Source organism: Canis lupus, chromosome 2 (assembly GCF_048164855.1).
Source record: "Canis lupus baileyi chromosome 2, mCanLup2.hap1, whole genome shotgun sequence".
Lineage (NCBI taxonomy): Eukaryota > Metazoa > Chordata > Mammalia > Carnivora > Canidae > Canis > Canis lupus.
Window position 1 is genome coordinate 89,496,162 of NC_132839.1, and position 21,410 is coordinate 89,517,571.

Below are 21,410 nucleotides of genomic sequence, written 5' to 3' on the forward strand. Positions count from 1 at the left end.
GCTAAGAAAAAATTTCACATCTTCTTGTATGATCATTTTATCCAGAGTTTCTACTTTTTTTTTTTTCTACTTTTTTTATTTAAAGATTATTTTAGAATTTATTTAGAAATGTTTCTCTTTTACAGCTCTCTGTTTATTTTATTTAGTTTTGCACTCAGGTCCATCAATAGGCGATCTCTAAAAGCCATCCTTTTTCATTCTTTGTTGGTAATGTTCATTGCAAAATATAAAACTGTCTTTTTTTTTTTTAATTTTTATTTATTTATGATAGTCACACAGAGAGAGAGAGAGGCAGAGATACAGGCAGAGGGAGAAGCAGGCTCCATGCACTGGGAGCCCGATGTGGGATTCGATCCCGGGTCTCCAGGATCGCGCCCTAGGCCGAAGGCAGGCGCCAAACCGCTGCGCCACCTAGGGATCCCAAAACTGTCTTTACTTAAGAAATTATCTGACCATTCTGGAATTTCTCCTGAATTGAACCACCTTGTATCAGTACCAAATAGTAGAAAATATCATCTGTAAGATTATTTTAAATAAAGATTTGAATGACCTTCTAACAAGTGCATTTATTTTTCTTTTTTAAATGAGGTATATTTGACATGTAACATTATAGAAGTTTAAGATGTACAATATATTAAAGCCTTAGCTAATACCTGGATCTAGTCATATAATTATCACTGCTTCTTGTATTAGGAGCAGTTAAGATCTAGTCTCTTAGCAAGTTTAATGATTTGTTGTCTGTAATCACTGTACTGTGTATTAGGTCTCTAGCACTTATTTATATATTTATCTGCTAGTTGTGAGTATGTACCCTTAAAGAATATATATATATATATATATATATATATATATATATATATATATCACATATACATAAAGGTATATGTGTATGTACATTTTTTGAAGCACACGCCAAAGTTTATTTTTTATTTTTTTAAAGATTTTATTTATTTATTCATAGAGACAGAGAGAGAGAGGCAGAGACACAGGCAGAGGGAGAAGCAGGCTCCATGCAGGGAGCCTGACATGGGACTCGATCCCGGGTCTCCAGGATCACACCCCAGGCTGCAGGTGGCACTAAACCGCTGCACCACTGGGGCTGCCCCACACCAAAGTTTAAATGTATTTATGCAGCAGTGGTAGCTACAGCCAGCTACACCACCAGCTCAAAGCAGCTGGTGACGGTCAATCATTAAAATTATAGGAAATTTTGTGAGCCAGTTGACAAGCATACCATTAGTAAATATCAAATTATGCAGACTTATGGTTAAATAAATTAAATTAAAACCAAAGAGAGTAAACACTTAAAACTCGTCTTTTCCTAATTATTTTACTACATTTTACTACTAATCTGTGCTCTTGAGGCTATTTTCATCTACGATATCTATATGGTGAAAAAACTATAAGTGGTGTTCTACTGCACATCTCTTCCAAAATTCTCCATTCAGTGACATCATGTTTGTAGTCTGACATCAGACATGATGGGAGAAATTAGATCAGAAAAATTGGTTGAGTGTGTGCTACAAATTTGTGTCCCTCTCACAGAGCTGGTTGTTAAGTGTTAACAGCTTGCCATGTATATACGTAGGTAGGTAGGTACATAGATGTTTATGCATGTAGGCGTGTTTTTATTTGTGAGGGAGCAGAGGGCTTACCTGAAGCCAGAAAGGGAGAGCTAGTTCAAGAGATGAAAAAAGGAAGTAAGAAGGCTTAAGTCTTAGCTGTCTGGCCTGAGGCAACTCCCTTCACTATTCTTATGTACATAATATTCTCATCTTTTTAAAAAATCTATTCATTTATTGGTAGACACATGTTGTTTCCATATCTTGGCTATTGTGGGAGTAATGCTGCATTAAACATGGGAATGTGTATATCTGTTGGATAACCTGTTTCCATTTCTTGGATATATACCCAGAAGTGGGATTGCTAGATCATAGGATAATTCCATTTTTAATTTTTTGAAGACCCTCCATACTATTTTCCTAGTGTTTGTACCAGTTTACAGTCCTACCAATAGTACACAATGGGTCCCTTTCCTCCACATCCTTCCCAATATTTATCTTTCCTTTCCTTTCAAAAAAAATTTAACAAAGTTTCTGTTGTACAGGCATATTGGTAAGGTTTATCCATTCAACAAATATTTACCGAGCTCCCATTATATGCCAGGCACTATCCTGAAGTTTGAGGATTGCAGTCAGATTTTGAAAAGCATGGGGCGCTTGCATGGTACAGTTGGTTAAGTGTCTGACTCTTGGTTTCAGCTGATCTGGGAGTCATGAGACTGAGCCTCATATCAGGCTCCATGATCAGTGCAGAGTCCACTTGGGTTTTTCTCTCTCCCTCTCCCCTTCCCACTCATACTGTTTTTCTCTCTCCCTCTCAAATAAATAAATAAATCTTTAGAAAAAGAATAAGAATTTATAGAGCATGGATAATGACCAATCAGAAAAGTTGCTGGCAGCTGTTCTGTAGCAGAGTTCTAGAAGTTCCTGGCTGAAGCTTTAGCTGCTGGATTGAGTTCCAAGGGAAGGCTCAGAGAAGTAGCTGTTTATTGAAGTGTTTCAATATTTTAGCACGTAGTATACCCATATCAGACTATAAAGTTATCGCTGGTTTCATTGTTACCTTTTTCCCCAGTTTTTTTTTTTTTTTAAAGTCATTTGATTTTTTTTTTATTTTTTTTTAAATTTTTTATTTATTTATGATAGTCACACAGAGAGAGAGAGAGAGGCAGAGACATAGGCAGAGGGAGAAGCAGGCTCCATGCACCGGGAGCCCGACGTGGGATTCGATCCCGGGTCTCCAGGATCGCGCCCTGGGCCAAAGGCAGGCGCCAAACCGCTGCGCCACCCAGGGATCCCTTTTTCCCCAGTTTTTATTTAATTTTATTTTTTTAAAGATTTTATTTATTTATTCATGAGAGAGAGAGAGAGAGAGAGAGAGAGAGAGAGAGGCAGAGACAGACAGAGGGAGAAGCAGGCTCCATGAAGGGAGCCCGATGTAGGACTCGATCCAGGGTCTCCAGGATCACGCCCTGAGCAGAAGGCAGGCGCCCAACCGCTGAGCCACCCAGGGATTCCCCCCCCCCCCCAGTTTTTATTTTAATTCCAGTTAGTTAACATACAGTATAATATTAGTTTCAGGTATACAATATAATGATTCAATACTTTCCTACAACATCCAGGGCTCATCCCATCAAGTGAACTCCTTAATCCTCATCACCTATTTAGCCCACCCCCCCCCCACCAACCTCCCCTTTGATAACTATCATTGTTACCTTTAAGATTAATGAAAATGAATTAAACAGTTCTTCACCTCTATTAATGGGTAAATGTGGGAAGCCAGACAGGTATGAAGGAAGTCATGGATGTCATAACTTAAGTAATTCTAGCAGAATCCCAAACAAAGCAAAAGTCACTGCTGTTTGAAAATGAAGGTTGGATCACAGTGAGAAAAGACTTTATGGGGGAGATGACCTTGCTAAGTTTTGGAAGATAAACAATTGTTTGTCGAGGGGTTGTAGGCAGAGGGAGAATCAAGAGCCAAGACTAAGTCTTAATTTTGTAGACTGTACTCATGGGATTTATCATCAGCTTTAATGTGGACAGGTCTGAAAAAATCTTTCTTATAAAAGCCAGCCCCCTACTCTCATTGTTCGAGGTTACAGTAGTATCTCATTAACAGCAGTTAAGCTTGATTGTTGACTAAAAGAAGTCTTCTCCAATATTTGGTTTTCAAGAATGTTGTCATCTAGATTTTCTGCTCCCCAGGATTTATTTCTAGTATAGTTTCAGTCAAAACCAACTCCAGGGATAATCAAGCAAAGCATAAGCATAAGTAAGCATGAGCTTGTAACATCAATTCCCGTGACTGTGCCCCCTCACATTTTCAGCATTCCATTAACTATGAATGAAGGGCATAATTTTTCATCAAGATTGTTGCTGTAGCTAAGAAGAAGGTTGCTTTTTTTTTTTTTCCTCAGAATAACCTCTGTCTCTGCTCTCTTGTCATTTTGGTGGTAAAGTACACATTTGACATTGCTGATTTTCTTAGAATATTCAGTTGAATTATATTTTTTAAGAGAGATGGAGAAAAAGAAAGTGTTCATGCCCCCCTAAAAAACGGAGTTGTGTCAAGAAATGTGGTTATTATTTTTTTTGGTGGTTATTCTTAATATTACCATAGTAGACAAAATAATTGCTCCCAACAAAGAGGTTCACATAACTATACTTATGTGACCTTACATGGCAAAAGGCACTTTGAAACTGTGAATAAGAATCCTGATTTAGGGATATTTACTGGGATTATTTGTATGGGCCTAATGTAATAACAAGAGCCCTTTAGGTGAAAGAGGAACACAAGACTATCAATGTCAAAGTGACATAGTCTGAGAAAGACTCTACCAGCCATTGTTGTTCTGAAGATTAAAAAAGACCATGAATCAAGGAATGAAAGGGACCTCTCTGAATCGAAAGAGACCAAGAAATGAATTATTTCCAGAGCATTCGAGCAGAATGCAGTTCTCAAGCACTTTTTAAAAAAAGTTTTAAAATTTATTGATTAAGTAATCTCTACCCCCAACATAAGGCTCAAACTCACAACCCTGAGATCAAGAGTCACATGCTCCATTGACTGAGCCAGCCTCAAACATTTTTATTTTATCCCAATGAGACCCTTTGTGGAGTTCTGACATCTGAACTGTGATATAATAAATTGGGTTGTTTTATTACCACCAAATCTGTGGTTATATTTTATAGTATCAAATAGGAAACTAATACAAGTACTTTTCATGTTAATTGGTAAATACTGATTATGTCTCTATAGTCCTAGTGTAGATCTTGCCCCCTACTTCAACCCATGGTAATCATTTAGACTCTACAGAAACCATTTTAAATATTTTTTTATTATAAAAGAAAATATAAGCAGCAAGAAAAAGTCTCAAACAACCTAACTTTATCACTTCAAGGAACTAAGCAAAAGGAAAAAAAAAAAGAAAGCAAAGCCTAAAGCTAATAAAAGGAAGGAAATAACAAAGCTTGCAACAGAAATAAATGAAATAGAGACTACATAGAGAATAGATAAGATCAGTGAAACTAAGAGCTGGTTCTTTGGAAAGATAAAATTAACAAACCTATAACTACTCACAAAGAGAAAGATGGAGAGGATTCAAATAAAATCAGACATGAAAGAGATGTTGCAGCTAATACCACAGCAATGCAAAGGGCCATAAAAGACTAATATGAGCAATTATATGCAAGAAATTGGATACCCTAGAAAAAATGGATAGTTCCTTAAAACTCATATAACCTTCCAAGATTGAATCATGATATAATGAAAAACAATCCAATTACTCAGTTAGGAGTTTAATCAGTAATCAAACACCTCCCAACAATCAAAAGTCCAGAGCCAGACAGTTTTATGGCAAAGTCTACCAAACATTCGAAGAAGAATTAATACAAGTTCTTCTGAAACACTTCCACAAAATGGAAGAGGAGGGGACTCTTCCAAACTCCTTTTGTAAGGCCAGGACTACCCTGATGCTGAAACCAGGCCAGGACACCAAAGGAAAATTACAGGCCAACATCCCTGATGAACATAGAGGAAAAAATCCTTAACAAAATATTAGCAAACCAATTTCAACAATACATTAACAGGATCATGTGCCATGATCAAGTGGGATTTATTCCATGGATACCCGGGTGATTCAACATCTGCGAATCACTCAAGGATAATATACCACAAAATGATGTATAAAAATCATATGATCATCTCAAAAGAAAAAGAAAAAAATCATTTGACAAAATCCAACATCCATTTATGATAAAAATGCTCAACACAGTAGCTGTAGAGGGAGAAGACTTCAACATTATAGAGACTATATCTAAAGAGCCCACAGCTAACATCACACTCAATGGTGAAAAGCTGAAAGCTTTTCTTCTAAGATTAGGAACAAGAAAAGAATGCCCCGTCTCACTATTTTTGTTCAACATAATGTTGGAAGCCCTAGCCAGAGCAATTAGTTAAGAAAAATAAAGGCATCTAAGTCAGTATAGAAGAAGTAAAACTGTCACTACTTGCAGATGACATGATATTATATATAGAAAGACTCTATCAAAAAAGTTAAAAATAATACAGTGAAGTTGCAGGATATACAACATCAATATGCCAAAATCTGTCTGTACATTAATAACTTTCATTGAAAATAATTAATTACAATTACATCAAAAATTACCTAGGAATAAATTTAATCAAGCCGAAAACCTGTATTTTGAAAGCTGTAAGACATTAATGAAGTAAATTTATGAAGACACAGACAAGTGAAAATCAATTTCATTCTTGTAGATTGGAAGAATCAATATTGTTAAGATGCCCATACTGCCCAAAGCAATCTACAGATTCAGTACAATTCTTATCAAAATCCCAATAATATTTTTCAAGAAAATCCCTAAAATCTGTATGGAACCACACACACACACACACACACACACACACACACACACACAATCCTGAATAGCAAAAGTAATCTTAAGAAAGAGCAACAAAGCTGGAGGCATCATGTGCCTTTATCTCAAACTCTATTACAAAGCCGTAGTAATTAAAAAGGTATGATATTGACCTTTAAAAACAGACACGATGATCAGTGGAACAGAATAGGCAGCCCAGGAATAAATCCACTCATGTGTGGTCAATTAATTCATGACAAAGAAACCAATAATATACCCTGGGGAAAAGATAGCCTCCAATGATTGGTATTGGGAAAGCTGGACAGTCGCATGCTATCTCCTTAGTATTGTGGGTAATTGGACTTTGTGATACTGATTCATATTTAGATAACTCACAAGAGACTGAGGAAGATGAAGTAGAAAATACCAACTTCCTATTTTACAGTGAGAAATCTAGTCAGATGGATCAAGGTTTCCATCTGTAGAACTGCCCCTTAGGGAACCAAGTCATAATCAAGAAAGTTGTTTGGCAAACATGGAATCAGTCTAAATGGAATTAATTGCTAGTGTTTGATGCTCAGGGGCCGACCTGAGTGGTTGGAACATTCACCTGTAACAGGGGATGCTCCCTGTTTCCTAAGTGGGTCCTTAATCTTGGCACCCTCTTCTGTGAAGTGCTTGGTGGAACCCCAGAAACATGCTCCAACTTAGCACAACCCTGCTAAGAACTCTTTTTTTTTTTTTTTTACTTAATATCTTTCATTAGGTACAATAATGCCATTTTAATACTGCCCTTGAATGTCTTATTCACAGAGAAGAGTTTTCTCTAAGATGCCTCTAGATTAGGAGTTCATTTTACATTTTCACTTTTAGAGGTTTGAAAGTGCTTTTCTTCTAACCATTAATCTGCTCCTACCTCTGTTGCTTTTTCATGAGATATATTTAAAACTAAGACCACTGGTTGACAGTCTGAGTTCAGTCAAAGTTTCTGAAATTGTGTAGAGGGCAGTGATGAGGCTCAAGGTCCAAAGAATGCTGGACTCCACTGGAGCCCACCGTTTTCAGATCTCATTTAGAATCATCCCACCCATCCCAGAGATGAAGGATTTGGCAGTAGGATGGAAGCAGGACATGCCTTGAATTTCTGAAATACTCAGTGTGTTCCCAGATGTTAGGCAGTTTCCTGTTGAGAACATTCATTTTGTTAGTTGTTTCCACCACTCAATTTGAGTGTCCAGCAGTCCTACTTCTCTCTCTCTCTCACTTGTCTGTTTTTTCATGTAGTGACTTATTTCATGGACACCTAGAATATTGACCACCAGTCTGGAGTCCTACTTACCTGAGATGCCCTGCCAGTGAATTAAAAGCACCTCTGTGAAAGAAGAGAAATAGAATTGAGATGGGAAATGTGAGTCAGTTTTACAAAATGATGCTACCATGCAAATAAGAAAGGATGTACTATTAATCTTTTAAACTACTGTCTTGATATCTACCATGGGCTTATTTATTTTTCCATACTGTCTCTCTGGGTCACTGCCTCTCAAATTTTCTCTTTGGCAGTAGCCAACATATTTTCCAACTAAGCACCTCTTTGTTTCAGAACTATGAAAACGCTGGGCATATTTTCTTTTCATGACTATCTATAAACCTGCAACAGTGAAACTTGGGTTTAATAGCAAATTGCTGTTTAAATGTAGGTGGGAAGAAAAGATATGTAGCATTTATTAAGTACCTACTTTATATCAGATTCTCCACTCATCTTTTCCCATTCATTATTTTATATGATCCACAAGATATGTGATGTGATTAAAATTGATGTCATTTTCTTTCGGAGAAAATGGAAGCTTTGGAAAGGTAAATAATTTTCTAATGTATGTAAGTGATATCATCAAGATTTGAATGAAAGTCTATCTGATTTAAAATCTTCTGATTTCATCTTTCAACAAATTTAAACCCAGTACAATTAAAGTTCCATGAAGGTCCTTTTTAGTATTTCATGATTGGACCTTCCATACTAGCCACTTTCTAGCATCTGTGATAGGGTTAAAAATTACTTGTGGAAAGAAAGAAGAAATTGATGGAAAATAGAGTGAGGGGAGATGCTAATGGGAAGAAGATAGTTCTATGAAAATATTGCTTTTCTTTAGGTAGCTCAAGCATCTCTTATATAGAATATAATGAATTTGCATACTTGCTTAGAGTATCTGTGTAAATATTTAATTACTGAAGAGCATCACTATATGTATATATGTGTATATATATATATATAAATGTAGTGTATATATGTATAATTGGATGACATAAAATACATATACGTGTGTGTGATATCATATATATATAAATTAGATGACATAAACTATGCCTGACTTCGCATGCACTTGAATAACCACTGTCAAACAAATTTTCAAATACTTAAGGCCACATATATATAGCTTTGTGTACATGTAGCTTTATGTACATAGAATTTTATGCTTGATGGCGGTTGCTTCAATGTATGCAATGTCATCCACATTTTTAAAATACTTTTGGGCTGGGTCCATATGCAGAGATTAGAACCATTTGCTTTAATGACTGAATGAATATGAAAGCAAATTAATTCAGAAATCCCTGCTTCCTTGTAGATACCTTTTTTTTTTTTTTGGTTTTGCTATGAATCAACTATTGGATACTTTTGTTTGACCATTTTGTTTATTCACTTTTTTTCTTCTTTGTCATAATGCTAGTTAGATTTTAATGAGAGAAACTGAAAATTGTCTTTGACATAAAGGATCTACTTCAAAGGAGCTATTCAAAATAACGAGGGAAATATTTTTTGGACACAACCATATTTTAACAAATATAATTTTTCCCATACTATAATGATGTGGATAGCATTGGGAGTTTTCTATGCAGATATAAATTGTTTATTTCACGAAACAATAGTTCTTTTATGACATAGAAATTCACTTGAAACAATTATAAGCTGTCATATATGTTTTTGGCAAAGCAAATTTTTCCATATAAATTTCCCTGATACTTCTTTGAAAGCAGTCATTTTGCAGCTATTCTGTAAATAATTCTGCCTAAATTATTTTGAGAAAAATATGGATGAAGCAATTAAGAGGTGTAAGCTTGATAATTGTCCTTTTTAAAACATTGATTTAAGATGCAAGTCTTGAAGATAGCTTTTAGAGTTTATATTTTACTTTAAATGCATTATACATTTTATCTATTTATATACATAAACATAATATATATTTAAAATGAATTTTAGAGCATTTTAAAATTTTGTTGCATCAAGAGAAAGTGAAAAAATATATTGCAAAAGCATGAGAGAAGTAGTGTATGTGTGTGTATATATATATTTATATATATGTTTGTGTATATATATATATATTTAAAGATTTTATTTATTCATGAGAGATACACAGGGAGAGGCAAAGACACAGGCACAGGGAGAAGCAGGCTCCCTAAGGGGAGCCTGATGTGGGACTCAATCCCAGGACCCCAGGATCACAACCTGAGCCAAAGGCAGACGCTCAACCGCAGAGCCACCCAGGTGCCCCGAGGAATAGTATATTGAATAAGAACATATTTTTTTTTTTTTGAGATAGAGTAAGAGTGAGAGGTAGGGGGCAGGGAAAGGGAGAGAGAGAATTTTAAGCAGGCTCCATGTGCAGAGGACAATGTGGGACTCGATCTCACAATCTTGAGATCATGATATGAGCCAAAATCAAGAGTTGATGCTTAACTGACTGAACCACCAAGGAGCTTTAGAATACATTATTTTTTTAAATCAGTATGGTTGACATACAATATTACATTAGTTTCAGGTGTGGAATGTATTGACTCATCAACTCTATATGTTATGTTATGCTGACCACCTGTGACCACCATCTGTCCCCATACAGCACTATTACAGTACCATAGACTACACTCCCTATACTGTACCGTTTACCCTTTGACTTATTCATTCCATTACTGGAAGCCTCTTCCACTCCCTTTCATTTGTTTTTTTTTTTTCCCATCACAGCCCACCTTTCCCCTTTGGCTGTCATAGGTCTGATTCTGCTTTTTGTTTCTTTATTTGCTATTTAGATCCCACATATAAATGAAGTTATATGGTATTTGTCTTTCTCTTTCTGACTTATGTCACTTGAGCATAATATCCTCCAGGTCTATCCATGTTGTCACCAATGGCAAGATCTTATCATTTTTATGGCTAAGTAATATTCCTCTGTGTGTGTGTGTGCATGTAACACAATTTTTGATCCAGACTACTATGGGTTCAAACCCTTGATCTTCCACTTACTAATGATGTTTTCTTTGACAAATTATGTAACTAGCCTTATTTCTTTATTTAGTATCTAAGATACTAAGAGAATGCACATTTGAATAAGTGAGCCTCCCCATTGGTAATTACATTTCTACACATTATCTATTCATAATAACCAAGATGTGGAAACAACCTAAATGTCCATTGATGGATAAATGGAATAAAATGGGATGTATACCTAAAATGAATTACCATGCAGCTTTGTAAAAAAAAAAACAAAAAGCAAATCATGTATCATGTGACAACATGAATGAACTTGGAGGTCTTTGATTCTGATTTTAATTAAGACTGCATCTTTATTGATTCTCTTACAGGAAGCTCTCCCTGACCATGACTAGGTGGGGACCTGGGTTAGATGTTTTCAGCAGTATGCTGGTACATGCTTAATAATTGGTTGTCTATGGAAAATAAAACAAAAGCAAAAATGAAGACACACAAAAAATATCCAAACAACTCGGTTTGGTAGCATTTGTTGGATTCCCTTGTATAAATACTTTCTTCATGGCAAAGTTCAAGTTACCAACATGATGCCACTGAACAAAGTTGGTAATAGATGCACAGTAGCATACCGTCCTATGGTGTTTCCACCACGTATGTGCAATAGAACTGAATGACCTCAAGGGCATAGATAATAGTGAAATGTAATAAAATCATTAGGAAGTGATGGAGCTTAAGATATTTATAACCTTGGTATTAAACCCAATTTACCTAATTGAAACTTTGTCTAACTTAATTTTTAATAATGGCTATATTCAATGACGAGCTTACAAAATTCCCTGGGTTAGCAATTGGCTCTGTAGGCTGGCTCCCATGCCCGCCCCCGCCAGTACCACCTTCTTCTCTGTGCTCCCACAACACTCTGTACTTGTTCCTATTATAGCTCTTATCAGACTTTATTTTAATTATTCATTTACCCTTCTTTCTTCCCTACTGGACAATGAGCTCCTCAAGGAAAAGAGCATTGTCTCACTGCTGAATTCTTTAGTGCTTAACATGGTGCAAAGAGCACAGAAGCAACTGCGCAAATGTCATTCGAGATGATGGATTAATGAAAATGTATTTTTTTTTCATGAAATAAGCAAATAAATGTTTTTTCTTCCCTCAAATCCTTATTTGCAGGGGCCATGTCATCCCATTTCATTATGGAAGAGCCACTCCACACAATTGCTCTTATGTCAAACTCCCCCTACCTGCAAATACTCAGCAGTTTAAAAAAAATATTTTATACAGCCTGGCTTGGTTCCTGGGGTTAATGCCCATTTCTCTAGAAAACATCTCAACAGAAGTGTGTATTCACGACCTAGACTGTCCATTAGAAAATACTATTGTTCATTTGTAGTTTCATCATTAGATTTTATTCTTTGGTGACTATTCTGAATAGAACCATTTCTAAAATGTTTTGTCTCCCAAATGAGGTAAGTTATTAAGGACAGCAGTTGTGTCTTATACTTTATTCATATACCTCCTACCTTACGTACTACTGGTCCTATCATAGTGACTCAGAACATCAAAGATTTGACTGTTTTGCTTCCCCCCCCCAAAAAAAAAAACCCAGGTATAATAAATCCAAGATTATTTTCTAAAGCCTCCTGTGTATTTTAAAAAAATATTTTCCACTTTAATGAGTTAGCTGGGTCTTTATTATTGGAGTGTCACTGCATTCTACTTTGAAATTAGTAGGTGAAAATTGCATTGTATTGTGGGTTTCTTTTTCAACCTTAATTAAAACCCTGTCTTGACACTGACTTAAAAGTTGTCTTCCTAATGTACATTCAGCTGAAATAGCACTTGAAGGACAACAGACTGGTCCTGAGTGTGCTGTGTGACAAATTGCAGGTACTTGGTATAGCTAGCTTATTAGAATCCTTATCTAAATTGTTTACATGTCAGGTTTCTTTGGTAGCCCAGAATAATTTGGATAAATGAGACTCCCCATTGGTAATTACATTTCCTTAACAACATTTTGGTGAATGTACATAAAAGGTAATAATAGCTTCCACCAGCATGCTGTCCTGCAGCATGTCACGGCTCCAGATTCTGATAGTGTCTGACACTTATTACTTAAGTCATATATTTCTAAAAGCAGAGGCCTCTGCAAGGTCTTTTCCCAAATGATACTGTCTCAAGCTGTAGTCGAAAATCCGATTATATCTGCAACTTTGCATGGATGTCATACACATTTATGGGAAAGCCCGAATGTCCTGAATCAGGAATTATCATGTGGGAGAATATGAAATGAAATCTCTACAAAGTGGAGAGGGGACTTTTTCCACCTTTCTGCTCCTCTCAAGGTACTGTTAAATCCTACCCTACCCACCCCCACCCCATGAGAGTTGTCTATTTTCGCCTCTCCTGACTGACAGTTTCTATGCTCCTTGCTATTGAAATCCATGGTTATTCTTTTTTTTCTTTTTTAAAGATTTTATTTATTTATTCATGAGAGACACACAGAGAGAGAGACAGAGACACAGGCTGAGGGAAAAGCAGACTCCTTATGGGGAGCCCATTGGGTGACTCGATCCCAGGACCCCAGGATCCCAGCCTAAGCTGAAGGCAGATGCTCAACCACTGAGCCACCCAGGTGCCCCAAATCCATGGTTATTCATGAGCAAGTATTGTCTTAGGTACTCAATGACAAGGGAATGCCAAAAACATTATTCCATTGCTTCTTTTATCAAAAGAGTAAAAGTAAAATTCATCGATTTGTCATTTGTACCAGTTATTCTCCATGAATATGTATTGGTTTCAGATTCCTACCAGGGAGGATTCAGCTATGGTGTAGATGAAAACGTCTGTGTCTCCATTGATGCCCCACCAAACACTGTTTTGTTGTCATGGTATGTGTGTGCAGTGGGGGGGGGTATCTATAAGAACACAAGCTTATGGAATTCCACATGTAATTTATTTTCTTTTCAAATTTCACATATTAATATACTTTAGACCTCCTCCAGTAAAAGGTGTGTGTGTGTGTGTGTGTGTGTGTGTGTTTACTCAGTCCACTGTTTCCCACATAAAGTTCACTGTGCATATCAATCAAGGTACACTCAGGAGGCAGAAACCCTACAGCAATTCAAACTAGGGAATTTTAGCGTAAAGAATGCTTTATTGGGGCACTTGGGTGGCTTAGTTGGTTAAGCATCTGACTCTTGATCTCAGCTCAGGTCTTGGTATCAGGGTTGTGGGGTCAAGCCGCATGTTGGGCTCCATGCTGGGCGTGGAGCCTACTTTAAAAAAAAGAGAAAGAAAAAATTATTTATTATAACAAGATTGAAATAAAAATTGGACTGACTTGTAAAAAAAAAATAGAGAACTGCCAAGAATATGGACTTTGCAGATATGAGAAGCTGCCATTGCCCCAGAGATGAGAGTGCCCAGGGAATGCCTCACCCTCCCTCTCAGCATGGAGATCCAACTCTCATTGGAGACGGCACAACTGTTGAAAGTTAAGCACTTCTGATTAAAACATGTTATCTTTATTTCTTTCAGATATTTATTTTAAAGAGAGAAAGCATGAGCAGGGAGGGGAGCAGCAGAGGGAGAGGGAGAAGCAGACTCTCTGCTGAGCAGAGAACTCAATGTAGGGTTCAACCCTAGGGCCCTGGGATCATGACCTGAGTCAAAGGCAGACGCTTCATTCACTGAGCCACACAGGTGCCCCACAAGTGTGTTATCTTTAATATCAACATATACTTTTAGTATTTTGGGGTAAGTGGAATTGTATAGGAATAGAATAGGAATAAAAAAAGCAGTATTTTGAAACCTTTTTGTTTCTATTTCTTTTCTCCCATGTGGTGTCCTAGGATTCGGAGCCTGAGTCTGAGCAGACACCGGTGCACAGGCTATCACTTTCAAGGCTCGTGCCCCCCTCCCTTGCTCCACCTTGAGAGGTGACTACATTCGAGGTATCATTGCTGAGGCAGGAGCTCAAGGGCCTGGATCAGTGCTGGTGGGAAAGGAGCAGAGAGGAGGCAGGAGCATTTCTGGAGGCATCAGCTCTGGTGGGTCTCCCCTGGCTGGGTGGACGCTGCTAAGTCTGTTCTCATTGCACCGCTGGGATAGACTCCTGCCCACTATTAAATAGCTAGCTTGCTTCGGGCAACGTTAGAGATCTTAGAGTTATTGTGACTGATGCATTAAAAAATACCAACCTTCAGAGTAGCCAGAAAGAACATATCAGGTGACAGCCAGTATTACTTCTCTTTCTCACTTCTCTGGAACCGAGTTCTGTGATTAAGGAAAGACAGATCAATCACTTTGTATGCTTTGAAATATACTCTCAGGTCTGGGGCTATTGTGTTGATAATTTTTTTTTAATTTTGTCTATCATATATAATTTCATCCTATAATGTGGAAAGGTCTTCAAGCATAATCTAGAAAAGTGTATGAAAGGAACTGAGTCAAGGTAGAATAATTTTGCTAGTCAGTTTTCTAATAAATCTCATTTTCTGGTATAGTACACCCATTTTACAAATTTTACAAAATGGTAAACCAAATAAATGAGTAATCAGCTTATGCTATAACTAAGAACTAAGTCAAGATTCTATAATCAAGGATATTCAGTTAAATGTATGTGTATAAGGAATAATTGGAATAATTGGTGTATACATAAGAAATAAGGACTACCATCAGCTCCTAATTTCAGAGTTTCGTATTGAATACCAGGGTCTGCCCTGCCTCTGAGGTGTACTGGCACAAACAAATTGGTTCTGTTTTTCTATGGAGATTCATATCTATCCAGAGAGATTTTCTGATCTTTTGAACACTTTTAGAGACTTCAAAAAAGAGCAGGTTCATTTTTCAACAGAATAAGATGATACTATTGTGATAGTATTGTGTAGATGATTGCATCATTAAATTAATCATGAGTTAGGACTTAGATACCAGAAGACTATGCAAAGTGTTGCCAGCTAAAGACTTGTTCCTATAAAGGCCTAGCAGTGCGCATTTTTAGATTTTTTAAAAAGATTTTATTTATTCATGGGGGACAGAGAGAGGCAGAGGCACAAGCAGGGGGAGAAGCAGGCTCCCTGCGGGGAGCCCGATGTGGGACTCGATCCTGGGACCCCGGGATCATGACCTGAGACAAAAGCAGAGATGCTCAACCACTGAGCCATCCAAGCGCTTCCATTTTTAGATTTTGAATTATCAGTAGAATTTTAAGTTTCTTAGCTTTAGGATGTCGGGGTGAGGAGTGATAAAAAATGTCTTGATTCAAGAATAACAAGGAGATGAAAATGAGGATGGAATTTGTGGTGCAGTATTTTACGATATAGTCTTTGAACCTGCTACTTGTCTAAAATACAACGTGGTTAGCAATAAATTATTCCTCATATAAACACTTCACGTTCAACACTTCACTTTACCTCCTCCACCTCCACCCTCATCATCATGTCGAAAGTGTATTTCTGTATGTCTAAACATACTGACAGAGATCTGTATCCCTTCTACGTAGCCCTGTGTGTGTGCTTGAGTGTGTACTTGTACGCGTGCGCACATTTGTGCTTTCTCTCCACGTGAAGACGCTGGATTGCACTAGGAGGAGGATTTGTAACAATATTGTCTCATAGTGGGACAGCCTGTCTCATAAATAATGGGCTTCTGTCTCATTGGGAGGACTCAGTCGTGAGTTTGATGTCCATCATCAGGATAGATTCCCAGGCGGCATAGGCGCAAGACCCATATGGCCTATGTCATACTTTCCACTTATGAATTCGTGATTTTGAACAGATGCTTATTTCAGAGCAAATCAGAGTCAAAATAAAATTTCAGCTCAGTAGGTAACTAGGCAAAGTTCTTGGCAGTTCTGACTCTCTTACATCATCTTTGCCCAGAGGGTCATCCCCATGTTTTATTTAATATACTAGTTCTTGTGAAATTTTTTTCTTGAGGTATGTTACTATTTCTAAGCCTCATAACCTTCCTTGAAAAGACCCGAAGCACTGAAAAATTTCCTGTCTTGCTGTCACCTGTGTGGCTCAGTGTTTTACTCTAACCAGTTCCATAAGCTACTTATTCATATATATTCATTCATTCCTAAGTATGCATGGAATGTCAACCGGGCCACCACTGCTGCGTGGCCATAAAGTTAAGCCTAACATGAAATTATTTCCTTCAAGGAGACCATAGTTGGAAAAAGATTTTAAGTTGACAAGTTGTAATACGAAGTGGCAAATGTTGATGAAGAGTTAAGAAGCGGGAGAGGTTTGGGTTCAGGGTTTGGGACTTAGGGTTTATTTATTTATTTTTTTAGATTGATTTATTTATTTGGGGGGCAAGGGACAGAATGTGAGAGAAAGAATTTTAAGCAGATTCACTACTGGAGGCAGAACCCAACATGGGGCTTAATCTTACAATCCTGAGATCAGGATCTGAGCCGAAGTCAGGAGTCGGATGCTTAACCGACTGAGATACCCAAGCACCCCAGGACTTAGGTTGGCTCCTCCTTCCTCAATTTAGTAGCTAGGTGATCTTCATCAAGCCACGTACTGTATCTGTTTCTAAATAATCTTATGCTCATATTATGGAATTGAATGTTTTTGACATCCACTTCCAATAAAAACAGAGTAATAGGGCCTAGATTTACCTCCTACCTGAAACAAATGAAACACAAGCAAACACATACAATAAATGTTTTCAAAACATTGGGAATCAGGCAATGAAGGGCAGTGATCCTGTGAGGTGGGGAGCAAGCTAAGGCTGCTTCAGGCAGTTTTCTTGAAATGATGATGTTAATGAACTTTACATTGTGTCTGGTTTATGGTTTTATAAGTTTTGTACATTAAATACTTTTCAAGCAATACTTTTATAATGTACCACATAGTGTGAATACGTGTTTATGTATTAACAGCATTTTGTAACAGATTCAAATGAAAGTAGGAAAGTATTAGTGTGTGAGGGATTTCATTTATTAATACAATTCCTGCCATTTAAAATAATTTCTTAATTAAGATCAAAGTTTGCTAAGCCTTCTGATTTCCCTGTGAACTGCTAGGCAATATTCAGTGGAATGAGCCATAGCTATACCTTTGCTTTAAAAACCGTTTCATTAATTATCTTCATTCACAGCACTCTTAATATTTATTTAATTCATTAATTAGAATCATCCATTTACTTATGTAAAGCTGCTCTTGTGGCTTTGTAGAATATAACAAAAGTCTTTACTCTTCATTAATATGAAAGAGGCATGGTGAAATTCTTGTCAAAAAAGTCTTACTTTTTGCCTATAAGAATTGCTTGTGGACTAATATGCTTCTAACAAATTATCTTCTCTAGATTAGCACTGGGATCAAAAGATTTACAGCCGCATCTCTTCCAAGTAATCTCTGGCATATTCCTTGTTACTTTTTAATTTAGGTTAAGCCTGGCAAATTAAATGTGAAAATGTCTCTAATAATGAAATAAAAAAAAAGATTGTGTGTCTATTAGGATGCCATTAGTTGAAAGTATGTGACTAGGCAAACAGCAGCCTGGACGGCAAATGGTTCCTATCCAGACGTAACTCTTCAATTCTTTATTTATTTTAAAAGTATTTTTGAGGCCCTGGCACTGTACGAAGTGCCCAGCATGTAGCTCTCAGCATAAAGGTCAAAGTGTGTACACTCATGGATCATAGGTTCTAGAGGAGAGAGACAAACAGCAAACAAATAAATACAAGAGAGAGAGTGTCTTGTGTGTTTGGTGTTATATTGCAATAAGCCATAGAGTAAAATAAAGCAGCAGAAGGCATAAGGGATATGCAGTGTCAGGAATTAAATTTTAATAGGATGGTCCAGGAAAGCATCATTGAAAAGTTAACTCTTGAACACAGATCCGGGGGGCGGGGAGGGGTAAGGCAATGAGACCTATACATGTCCTTAAATAGAGATTCCAGGCAGACAGAGTGGAAAGGGCAATATCTTTGAGGCACACATGTTGGTTCTTATAAAGGAACATCAGGTCTATATGAACCAGAGGGAACAGGGCTCAGTAGGTAGATGAGGCCAGAGAGAAGTCAGGGAGACAGAGATATGGGTAGTTTCAGAATTTTACTCTGAATGGGATGGGAAGTCATTGGAGAAACTCGAGCAAAGGTGTCATGTGATTTGGACTTGTTATAAAATGATCACTCCAGCAGTTGGGCTAAGAATACACTGTAGACATCAGGGGCACAGATACAGAGATGCCAGTTAAGAAGTAATAAGTCATGCCATCTTGAACCAAAGATATGATGTGTGTGTGTGTGTGTGTGTGTGTGTGTGCACGCGCGCGCACGCACGTGTGCCTGGGGGGTCAGTAGGAAGCTTTTTGATTTTGAACACTGAGCCAACATGATCCCTGAAGGATTGGATGTGGGGTGGTTGGGGCAAGGTTTGGTTTTGTCTTAACCTGAGCACCTAGAAATATGATTTTGCCATTTTACAGAGACAGGAAAGCCTCTGTGTGGAAAAGCTTGGAGGCAAAGGGAGATTTGGAGTTTGTTTTTAGTTGCTTTTAAGATGTCAGTTACATCCAGGTAGCTATGTTAACGTATGAGTCTGAAGTTCAGGGAAGAGACTCAGGTTGGAGGTTTATATTTGAAAGTCATTGACATCAACTGGGAAAAGATTATGTGGAAAGTGAGTGTGGGACAGAGGAGAGGAGGTCTAGACTGAGACTTGAAAGACAAGAATCTGGGAAACTGAGAAGGAATGGCTACTGAGTAGGAGCAACACCAGTCGAGTATAGGATCACAGACTCCCAGCAAAGTGGTGTGAGGAGCCTGCCCAGCCTCTTCACTGGTTACACGCCATGCAGCTTTCTGTAGTCTGCCATTCTGCAAAGCATGCTGAACAAAGACAAATGACCACTTATTTTTAATATAGCCTGTGACTCATTTTATATGCTCCAATAGTAGAGAGTATCGATTAACAACAAATTCGAGGAGTAAGTTAATAAGTTGGGAGCTAACCATATTTGTTGCACTGTGTAGCACCAGATGCAATATATATATATATTCCTCCTTCCCTAGATAGATTCAGACTGTGGCTTGAGGGAATCAACTTTTACTTCTAAATAATGAAAGAATGGATTTTCCCCAACCTTACAAAAGAGAATTGAGGATTTAGTAGCAGCATTCTAATGTATGATTGACACAAGTCAGGATTGAGTTTCTCATTGATTGAATAACTGTATATTTATTATCTGTTTTGTGTCAGGCACTGTGCTAGCCACTGTATGAAGAGTGGTGAATGGGATAGTTTCTTAGCAAATGCTCAAGGAGAGGAAAAGACCCTTTGAACAAGCAATCACAGTGTAGCATAAAAAGTAACCTGTTTGCAAAACCATAGGGAATTCAAGGTGTTCATATTAGGGACATGGAATCTAATCATAGGGTCTAAGCAAAAACTTCCAGAATCAGTACTCCCAATACTGGCACTTGGGACTACTTGGACGCACCCATTCCTGGTTTCTGAATTCCTGGCTCCTGATAATGTGTTTTCCTAAGTTATGCATTGAGGCTATTCCATAGTTGGGTGAAAATATTACTCAATCTCTTCTGCTATGTGAGGCTCATCTTTATGCCTAGACACTTTTATGGTTAGTGTTTCATGGTTAGCTGCTTCTTTGAGTTCCTTAAAATACAGTTTTCTGCTTCTTTGAGAGAATGTAAAGGCTGTTGAGTCTAGCTGTTGAGGTAGCAACTACTGTATTGCTTGCCCCAGAAACAAGTCAGTTCCAGCAGTGCTGTTCTGTTATTTATCCGTGAGGAGTCTGGAAGGAGAAGTAAATATCTTCAGGCTAATGTTTACTGATGCCCTAGCTGCTCTGGAACTAAGCATCAGAATTAATGAAGTTATGAGACATAACATTGTCATCCATAGACTTCCTATCGTATAGTTGGCAGATTTTATGCAGATGAACTTGATAAGAATCAAGCAATTTCAAAATGTGTACTTTTACCCACACAGCATTTTCTCTTTTCTTTTCTTTTTCTTTTCTTTTCTTTTCTTTCTTTTCTTTTCTTTTCTTTTCTTTTTTCTTTTCTTTTCTTTTCTTTTCTTTCTTTTCTTTTTTTTTCCCCACCAAATTAAAAAAACACACATTGCCAAAGCAGTACAGGCCAGTGATAGGTCTACTTTCATTTTGTTCCTTCCAGAAATATTCAGACTAGAATTTATTTTCTTCCCTTTAAATACAGATCTCTCTTTGAGTATGGAAGCTGTCTGGCTAATTAGTAAATTAATTTTATATAATTTACTATACCTGCTATATGCCAGGTGCTTTTGCTACTAACAGGAAATCAGCAAGTTAGGAACTTGACAATCTTTGTCAGAATTTAATGATGAATATTGAACTGTTTTTAGATGCTTATGAAGAAGAAAAATATTACAAGATAAACTTGTCTTGGTATCATCTACTTTAGATTAGAGATGGCAAGATAAAATATCACAATGATAAAGTTGTTTCAGGTGTACCTATCATCTCTTCACTACTGATCATGCAGTGATTACTGGGTAATCCTCCATACCAAGCAGTAAGTTGAAGGCTGTGTCTATCACTCTTCCAGAAAGAAGCACGCCAGAGAGAACAATTATATCTTTGCCTCCCGTCTGTCAAGTGGTCCACTGGTAGTGGCCTGATTTCATTCTTCTGGCTTTGTAGCTGATGTTTCCCACCACCCCCCCCGCCTTTCT

The 21,410-nt window shown here is 37.4% G+C and overlaps 1 protein-coding gene and 1 long non-coding RNA gene across 12 annotated transcripts in view; both read left to right on the forward strand.

Annotated features, from left to right (window-relative positions):
* LOC140623156 (uncharacterized) overlaps nt 1–15,049 on the forward strand; it is a 56,056-nt gene extending 41,007 nt beyond the window's left edge. For all 10 annotated transcript variants that reach the window (XR_012022823.1, XR_012022833.1, XR_012022832.1 and 7 more), the window contains 3 exons: nt 7,728–7,851; nt 13,508–13,595; nt 14,559–15,049. This is a non-coding gene — a long non-coding RNA (uncharacterized lncRNA). The remainder of the gene's footprint in view (nt 1–7,727; nt 7,852–13,507; nt 13,596–14,558) is intronic.
* Nucleotides 1–21,410, forward strand: part of KCNIP4 (potassium voltage-gated channel interacting protein 4) — a 1,119,488-nt gene that overhangs the window by 197,206 nt on the left and 900,872 nt on the right. The window lies entirely within an intron of this gene.